Below are 9,996 nucleotides of genomic sequence, written 5' to 3'. Positions count from 1 at the left end.
GGAAAAGGAGCTTTTGTACACCAGGATCTACCAACTTTTTAATTGCATTCAAGCTTTTGGTCCGTGACCTTTTTCAGGTGTACGAGGCAAACTGAAAGTGAATGAAGAGAAAATAAATCACTGAGATGTATATGCTGACATTACAGAAAGTAAGCCCCGCGCAAAACATGTTTCCTAATTACAGCCCTTTCAGCCAAATGTAATGTAGTTTTAACGGATGTATGGATTACACAAGTTGAAGATCATCGCGTAAATTTTTCAGAAGTTAATGGGCCAGTATATTTCTGAGACTCTTATCAACTACAAGGGAGTTTTTGTAACATATAGTAAATACCTTTAAACTTTCGAATCTTGATAAACTGTTAGAAGATGTTAACGTATATGATATGACTGTCGAGGCTAATATGCAGATTGAGTTCACTTTATCAAATGTTAGAATCCGGTTTGCATTAAAAATCTTGGTAGTGTGGGCACATGTAATATTTTGCTCAACATACGAACCATTACCGTAACATACATATATCAACATACTCCAGAGGAAGTTGTCGTAGCCGGTCTCACTATATTTAAAAAAAAAAAAAAAAAAAAGATTGAGGGAAATGTCAGTTACAATTATCCTTTTTTTTAATGTTAATTATAACGTCTGTAACATCTGTTAACCTGCAAACATGTACATTCAGAAGTAATTGTAAACAAATTGTCCTTTGCCAAAATATTTTTTTCACTGCCCAAGTCATATCAGGATTCCTCACAAATTGCTACCTTTGTTTTTGTTTTTTTTCCAGCCATGCCCCACAAAAATATGTTCTGCCCTCTTAATCTCCCTCCTCTGTCCAGACAGACTGTGAGACTTTGATCATAGAAGTTTTTTTTCTTCCCTGATGACGCTGCTGTGAATTGGCAAGGTAATCCATGTGATGCCATAGACCATATAAGGCTATTTCCTAACCCATGCAGTGCTGTTCACAAGTGGGGGTCAGTGATCAGCAGGCAGGCAGGCAGGCAGGGCCTGACACAGTCAGTTCTTCCACCATGATTACTCAGTCTTGTAAAAAGACGTGTAAGCAGGAGGGGCAGGTCCCAGGAAACATGAGGCTCACAAGGGTCAGCTTGTTTACAGCACAGGAAAGAACTTGATGGTCTGAGGGAAAATGTACTGTGAGGACAAAGTACTGTTATAGGAGCTTCTTACATTGATCCTTACTTCTAGGTCTACCTGGTGTGGTCAGTGGAAGATACATAATATCACCACACAACAGTTTTGCATGCCGGCATACACAAAAAAGAAACGTATAGATGTGAGACTATCCAGTTGGACATGATACTTGTTTAGTTGCCTGAGGAAGTCCAGTCTTAGCTGGACTTTTTTGATGATGTTGTTGGTGCTGCTGATGCAAGTGCTGAGTTAAGTTGAAGAGGTGTGTCCAGGTTAAGGATTGGTCAAAGATATGAACTGGGGCTTTGATTGTTGTCCTCTTGAGGTCTGCAGCTATTTCCAGTATTTTTGAGGTTCCTGTTGAGGTCACATGATGCATTTTTAACAGCAACAATTGGTTGACTGAGGCAAAAGATCACAGACAGGTATGTTTGCAACTTGTTTTTAACTCTAGACTCAAAAGATACAAACGAATAAAGTTTTCTGCTTTGGCTAACGGGTTAGCTTGTCAAGTACGATAAACTGTTATTTGGCTACTGCTGGTCCTTTACTCTCTCACATAATGTGTCTGTAATGCACCGGAACACTTGTGATGCTGTAAAGCTTCTGTTACCAGAATGACCTAATCATGACTCACTCCAGCTTTTGACCTTCCTGCCTGCCTTAACCAGCTGCAGTGTATTTTTCGGACCTGCAATTGTGGTTATGGCTCACTAGATGGCAGCGTTGGATTACCTAAAACTTCCTGGAAAGACATTTTGTCTTATCAGCCTCCAGATCAAAATGTAAGTTTTCATTGTTTCAGACTAATATCTCATGCGTTTATAACCTTTACATTAGTTTAACATTTTATAATATTCAGTGTAAGAGATGAAAGGGCATCATGTGACTTACAATTAATTCATGAACAGAAATGACAAAGTTGGAAAGGAAAATAAAGATTTAATGTTTCTTAATGGTTTAACCGATAGTTGAAAATAAAAGCCTGCTTTTTTGTTTTTTGTCAGAAAATGTTAATACATTCATTCAATATTTGTCTTGCATTATTCCATACATTTACAAAAATCTGTATTAACAGCAGGTACCAAACGTGCATTTTGAATTGTGGCAATGGGGCTGCTCTTTTGTTTACATTAAGAGAAGATGGTCTGAAACGAAATTGTACTCCAGATTATCATATCGAGAGGCACAGTGAATATCATCTGCTTACATTCGTAAAGTTATTTTCTGTTGGAAACGGAAACGTGTGACAACTTTTCTGATAGAATACTTAAAGACAACTTTCCTCGGTGATGTGGTAATTTATTTTCTGTAAAATACTGACCTTTCAGTGCATTTCTCAGTAAATCACAGCCACAGTCATCCCATTGTCTAAACTTGAGATGCATAACAACTTTAAAGACCTTTGTCTGAAAGAGGGGATTTCTCTGCTTTTTGAACGAATGGTTGTTGGCTGCATGGCTAACTCTAATTGGTTGTGAAAGCTAAGCACCCCTTGTCTTTCTACGAATGACACTGATTAGGATTTTCTAATACTGTGCCTGTGGGGATTTAAGTCAATCCAATTACCTTTGGCTGCCATGATTAGCTTGACGTGGCCCCGGGGGCCCTTCCACTTTGTCTCCAGCGCTGAAGATGTGGATCTGTGGACAATGAATGCCTTGAAACCTGGCTGCTCTGGTGACTGAAAGGTTGGCTGTGGTAATACATCATCTCCAAAGCAGCTTTGCCAGTCTCTAAAGCTAGACTGAGAGCAACTTGTAGTAGTTTCTGTCTGCTTGGGCAGGAGTTAGTCTTGTTTTTGTGACTATTTTTTATTAGTTTTGACATAACATGATGTCATATAATGAGGTATTTAGTTACACAAACCATAGGGGTTTAGAAAAGGAGAAGAATAGCATCCAGGTCAGTCTCCAGTGACACATTAAGATTGTGGACAGTTACGATCGCAGACAAACGTACAAGTAAGATAATGATCAACTATGCTTGGCTAGCAGAGACTGTTACTGTATGCCTGGGTCTGCCTGGTCAATGTCTTGTGACATCTAATTTAAAGAGGAAGTACAGTACTTGAAGGGAATATCTAGGAAAGAGTCCGAAGCAACCATAGGGAATAAATAATAATAGGAAATGAGAAACAAGTGGGCAGTTATCATCACCCACTTTGGCAGGAAAATCTGTCTCTGTAGCTATATATTAGATATATTTAGTATTACAGTGAAATAAATTATAGCTTACAAACTGCCTCAGACTTGAGAAAGTATTAAACACCAATAATAATAATCTATATTTCATTTACTCAAGCAATTCGAAGCAGCAAGGACAGATCATTGTTTGGAGAGTGCCGTTTAGAAGCAAGGTCTCGTACATTGCCTATGCCAGCTTGTAGCCTCCAATATCCCAGTACAAAGACAAGAGAGGAGTTTCAATAGAAAACTGTGGTCTGTTCAGGATTTTTTTCACTTTATGTTTTTGTGTTCAGTCAGAGCACAATTCAATTATTGTAATGAAAATGAGGTTGTTTACTGAGTAGTAGTAGTAGTAGTAGTAGTAGTTTTCTGGTAGACCAGCCACTGATCTAAATACTCATCAGCAGTGGTGTTTTGTGTCAGAAGGCAAAGTGAAACTTCACTTTGACAACGCTGCTGTCATTCTAATAAAGTAACCATGCTATCGGTCCTACTGCATTTACCACTGGATTGCCCAGCTTCATTGGTTAGAAATAGTATTGTGTGGCTACAGAGAAGTAAAGCGGATTCGTTGGAGGATGTTATGGTAGGAACAGCCCAGTTGTAACTAATGAAAGTCACCGTGACTGCATTCCATTTAGATGAACTTCGTTTAGGGTTCGTCTTGTGCGTGCTGGCTCATTGTCAGTGTTGCTGCTGCTTACCGAGAGCCAACATTAATAACAACACCTGTTTCTCCTTGTAGGACAAATCAAAATATCCGTTGTGTACAAGGCCCATCATCGTTGTGGTTATATTGCTTACAGTGCAAAATCAAGCATTTGCCAGAATGCGGCTCTGCAGTTTGTTATTTCATGTTCATGAGCACCCTCAGCACTGTGCTATAACTTTTGAACAGTTTGAAACCAAATCGACTTTTCACTCAGAGCAGACATAAATGCTGCGTTCAGATAGAACTCGATAGCTCGTGGTTACAACATGGGAAGTCCTGTGCACCGTATGCTTGGCATTTAAGTGGTTATTTGTAAAAAAAACAAAAAACGCCATTTCCTAGCAACAACAATGTAAACGGTGTCGAGGCACAGAGGCTAACAATTTAATAATTAGGCCATTGGGAAGCTCAACATTTTCCTCAGACTTAGGCTTTTATCCAAGTTATAAAGACAACTGTACATGACTAAAGTTACAATATATTAGTTTAACTAAATTAACTTCCACGGCATCTGCCATTACCGTAAACATCCGCATCATAACTCGTGAACTCGAGGGCTTTCGAAAATTTGGAGTTCCGACATTGCGAATACCACATTAGGGGACCGTTCATATGTTCTCTTCTCATGTACACGGTAAATATATGACCCATTTTTATGCAGCAATATTTTCTCCTGGGAATGAGGTCATTTTACATGCATTCATTGTCAAGTAACCTCTACATTTGTATGCGGTTGTTGATTGTAACCTGGTCTAATGTCTCGTGGGTGCTTGTTGTAATTATGCCCCGAGAGTTTTAATAGTTTAATCTGTTTCATGTGTAAAATTAACTTGACTCAGTAACTTGCAAAGAAATACTGCCTTTTTTTTTTTTTTTTTTTCCATCTAATATAGTTGGGTTTATTTACCTTTCAGGATTATTTATAAATCACTAATTTGCAACAAGGGGTTTTGCAGTCTTCCATTCTACTTCTTAGTATTCGAGTAGATAAGATTTGCACACGTGTCTGACCAACTGGGCCAAACTCTGGGACTGAAGATTAGTTTTGTTTGTAGCACTGATTATTGTAGGATTTGAGGTGGTGACTGATTACAGGTCACGGACTACGAGGCCACCTCTCTTCATCCCTGGCTGGTGGAATAAAAGCTGGTCAAATATTTCACAGATAACTCAAAACCAAACTGCAGATGAAATGTTTGTCTTTAGTCATAAACATAAGGACTGGGGAGTTACTCACCCAATGTAGAGGGTAAAGAGAAGTTATATTTGACCGGACAGACTGACCACTGCAACCTCAAGTCCATAACCATGGTTTGGTATCAGTTTCACAGCAAAGTGCACATTGGACTCAGCTTTCCCAAGAATACATCTGCTTATGACTGCAAAAAAACTGGTTAAGATATGGTTTAGTCAAGGAAGTTGGTTAATGCCATCGAAAGACCGGCAATGAATGAATAATACATGTGAAAATATTGACCACAGAGGGCAAACATGTGAAATTTTGTTTCCTTTATGTGGCTATCTACCACCTTAATCAGTAATGCTGCAACTAGTGGCAATTGTAATATTAGTTGCATTGAAACAACTTTTGTAGAGGCTTACTCAATGTTGTATCAACATACAAGTATATTACTTGTATATTACATTTCCATCTTGCTTCTGTGTAAATATGATCGAGAGTTGACAACACACATAGAAACCCTGGAAAGGGCCAATAGTATTAACCAGGATACTCCCCCACGACATTTTCCCACTCTATTATTAACCATCTTGTCAAAAACCTAATATAAGTAATCTCGGTTATCTGTAATTCCCTCTGTGTACCACTCAGTCCCTGTACAACATGTGTGGATCGCATCTCTCAGACCAGATGCCCTGGCAGAGACTATAAATCTGTCTGATAGGAAAACAACTGAGATAAGTTAGGCCGATATCTCTTCTTGCACACACTTAATGCGCATGCTGTGTCTTACCACAGAGATACTGTGGCAAAGCCGGATAACTCACACCGATATGGAATAGGCAGCATCATATTTGCAAAGGAGATCCAATGTCAAATGGAATCTATTCCAGAAGTGCACAGTCATATTAAAAATGTACTTATTATCTTTTTAACCCATTAAACATTTGGTTTATAATTACAGAGAGTTTGTTATTCCACTATTTGTTTTGAAGCACACAGTTTATGGATTCTACATGATAAATGAAATGCTAAGTTAAACTAGTGCCATTCAGGATCTGCTACAACAACATCACTTCTTCCTTTGTGATTAGTGCTACACTTAAATGTTTGCCCTTCAGGACACACACACGCACGCATGCCATCCTCTCAGGAAATCTCCTGCTGATGGACATGATAACATCAGGACCGTACTCCTTGTCTTGACAGATTGCAGACGAGGAACCAGCTCAAACAGGATTTCAAATGAGTGTAAAAGAGATCCAGAGGGGAGGGAGTTAAAAACAGAAAATGTGAGTGATGAAGAAAACCGAGTGAGAACCGTGGACCAGAGATCTGGAGAGGTAGAGACATTCACCCAGGGTTCGGTGAAAACAAACATTCTCTCCTCACTCACGACAGGACGTTCGTGTTTGCCCTATCCCACTGTGCTTTGTCTTTGTTGATAGCCGCTGCACGTAATCTGACTTCTGTACTTTTCAGCCCAATGTAATCATAAACAAAAACGCTGGCCAGCAGTGTTTAGTCATAAACATTAAGCTTCTCCCGTTGTGAGCAGGTTCCATATTTGTTTGTATTTGAAATAATAGCAACTATCTGGCCTTGATCTCTGTCTTGGTGAGCCTACGAAGTGAGAAGTGAGGCTGATTGTGAGCTACAAGAATTTTATGAAAATGTTGGAGATGACCATTTGTGAATTTGGTACCCCTGGATGTTCTGGAGAAACTGGTTGCAAATTCAGTTGTTGATGCTGTTGTCATATGTCTAATCAGAGGGCATCATTTTCTGGAACCTGTGTGTGTAGAGTGTCAACATGTTTGACAGTGTATTTAACAGACAGTAACGTTGAGCCATCTGAACTCTGCTTGCTTAGACCTCTTTTGTTTAACAAACTTCCGTTTCAGCTTACAAAGCTCTGCAAATCTTTCTTGATGGACGAGGCAAGAAAGAACTTTGTGTACTGTAGAGGAAAACTTTGCTTCAACTTTCGGTGAGGGTGAAAGTATGTGGTAACTTTCTTCCCCAGTTATGTCCTTTATCTGCTTATCTCTGACCCTCACTTTCATCTCTTACTGTCACATCCCTTTTCACATTGGAACACACTATATCATTATTTATTCTGGTTCAGTTAACCTCATTGACAGGTTACATAACAGTTTACCACTCTATTAGATGTAGCCTTGCCTAACTACCCTACTATATCTCTGCAGCATTTTGTTTTCCGTAAGGATGTGAGAAGCAGTTTTTGACTTAGACTTGGAACAAATACTATGACATACAGCCCATAAGTATTTGGACAGTTACACATGTTTTGTTCTTCGGGCTCTATGTTCAACACATTCAATTTAAAATACGATTATGATTCAACTATTAAGTGCAATGGTTTAATTTGAGTGGGGTTAGAGAATGAACTGGGAGATATGGCACTTTTAACAAATGGTGCCCAAATGACTAGAGATAAAAGGTACCTGGATGCTTGACTATTCTTGGGCAGCTGTGTAACTTCAGCATTAGTTCATACATAAAGAGCTCACATATGGCTCAAAGTTGACTGAGATATTAAGAGCTGCTGTTGAGTTGACTGAGTCAGAATGAAGAGTAAAGAAGCAACCATGCAAGTAAAGAAGAAAATGATCAGTTATAAAAAAAAGAAAAAAAATGTATATATATATACACACACTGGTACACTTCTATTAAATGTAAATGCACACATGTAAACAAACAGTCCCTTCAAGCAACGGGACGCAATGTAGCTGCACTGTGAGCCCTTGAAGAGATTCCTCTTACGATAGCAAGACACCAAAGTTCTTGCCCTAAAAAGAAGCAGTTTATTTTTAACATCAGCAGTTATTTAAAAATTTTGAGTGTCACTGATAAGCTTCCTCTTTGCGCTTTGGTTTTTAATTTGATTTATTTGGGTTTCCTTGTTGAGGCAGTGCAAAAAACTAGAGAAGTATTCCTGCTGATAGTGAGAAACATGGATGTAAAATTAAATTTGGAATCAGCATAATTCAATCTTACTGGTCTGTTCTTGTTATTTGTGTTATTGTTTTTTTTATGACTGAATAAACACAAAAATGGTCTGTCAACAGCAAACCTTCTGTTCAGAGCAGACCACATGAAAAAACCCACAGAGTTTTTCCTCATTGTAAAGATTTGAAAAGGCTAACTTTCAAGCCAAAGCAACTTGCTCAGTTTGTGAGTTTATTGGCCAACATCAGTGAATGTAATAGTTGAAGGCTGTTTAGTATCGAAATAATGGATTAAAGTAGCTGCACCATGGGAAGAAAACGGTAAGTAAGTACAAAAGTAGAAGAACAAAAGTTATCTTCAAACCAATGTTGGATTGTAATGAAATCAACGATATCCCCTATGGAAATGTCACGAAATACAGATATGTGTAATAATGAGTGGAAAGAGTTGGTTACTCTTTGTGTGTGCGCATACCAGTGTTTAAGTAATTTACAGTTATTTAATGGAGAATCTGTAGAGCAACACTGTGCCTATTTTTAAACAGGAACCATTTAGTAATCCTCCCAGAAGGATTTATATCAGATGTTTATGGCCTGCAATTGAGGTATGTGCACGCATGTGCCTGTGTGTGTACAGTATGTGCATGCTTTTGTTCTTTTAAAAGTATGCATGTAAGAATGCATGTTTTTCTTCCCCCACCTATAAATAAGAGGTTTTTCATAGGTTTGGTGGATGTTCATGAACTTAAAAGCTGATAGACTGAAACAGAAGTTAACACAATTTCCAAACCATTTTTAACAAAAATAAATGCTAGTTGGCAACATGAAACAAATAAGACTTTATTATCAAGGGACACAGTTGGGCTTTCTCTTGTAGTGCTCTCAAAACAATACTTGTATTAACTGTGGGATGACACAAATCATAGGTAAATGTGTTTTAACGTGTCAAAGTTGTGTTGTTATCCTGTGGCATATTGTTCTGTTTTTACCTTGAGGTACACATTTTGTGTTTTATTAAACATGAACTCTTATTATGCTTCAGTGTCCGGGTTAAGTTAATGACTCGGTTAGAAATGCTTTCCAGGACTTCTGAGAAGCTGTGACCATATCTTATGTGGGAATCAGAATTTGGCATTTATTAGATTGATGTCTGCTTTTGCCTGGGAGACCAGAAACAGGCACTACTTTTTATGGAAACCTTTGCTACTGTGGATAAAACACCCCCACAAAGGTGGAGGAAAAGGTCACATAGGCTTTAGAGTTATGTCATTCTTGTGAAGACTATTTGACCTTAGTCCAGGCTCTCTGTGGTATTAACAGTTGTAGGGGCTGCCCATGACATAAACAGGAAATACATCATCCAGAGTGTGCCCATGGGAGAAGAGGAGTTTCCTGCCTGTTAAGAATGCTGGCCATCATGCTCTGGTTGCTGAATGTCCAAGTTAGCCATGTGGTTACAGACGACCAAGCGTTCAGAGACCATGATTGAAAACTGATTTTCTGCATTTGATCGATCACACACGTACACACACACACACACGCGCACACACACACACACACACACACACACACACACACACACACACACACTAGGAGGAGTGGGCAGCCTCAATTGCAGCAACTTTGTCGCGGGTACTGACAGGAATATTGTTATTACATACGTATTTGATGAAACCTCCCACCATGCAAAGCATAGTGATGGTGGGAGGAAACCATAGAAACCAACTCGGAGAACATACAAACTCCACACAGAAAGGATCATGAAGGTGCGAACATGGGACCTTGTT

The sequence above is a fragment of the Embiotoca jacksoni genome, unplaced genomic scaffold, assembly GCF_022577435.1.
Source record: "Embiotoca jacksoni isolate LCO1_2020_lvr unplaced genomic scaffold, fEmbJac1.0.p SCAF_6, whole genome shotgun sequence".
Classification (NCBI taxonomy): domain Eukaryota; kingdom Metazoa; phylum Chordata; class Actinopteri; family Embiotocidae; genus Embiotoca; species Embiotoca jacksoni.
Note: the sequence above shows the minus strand (reverse complement) of the source record.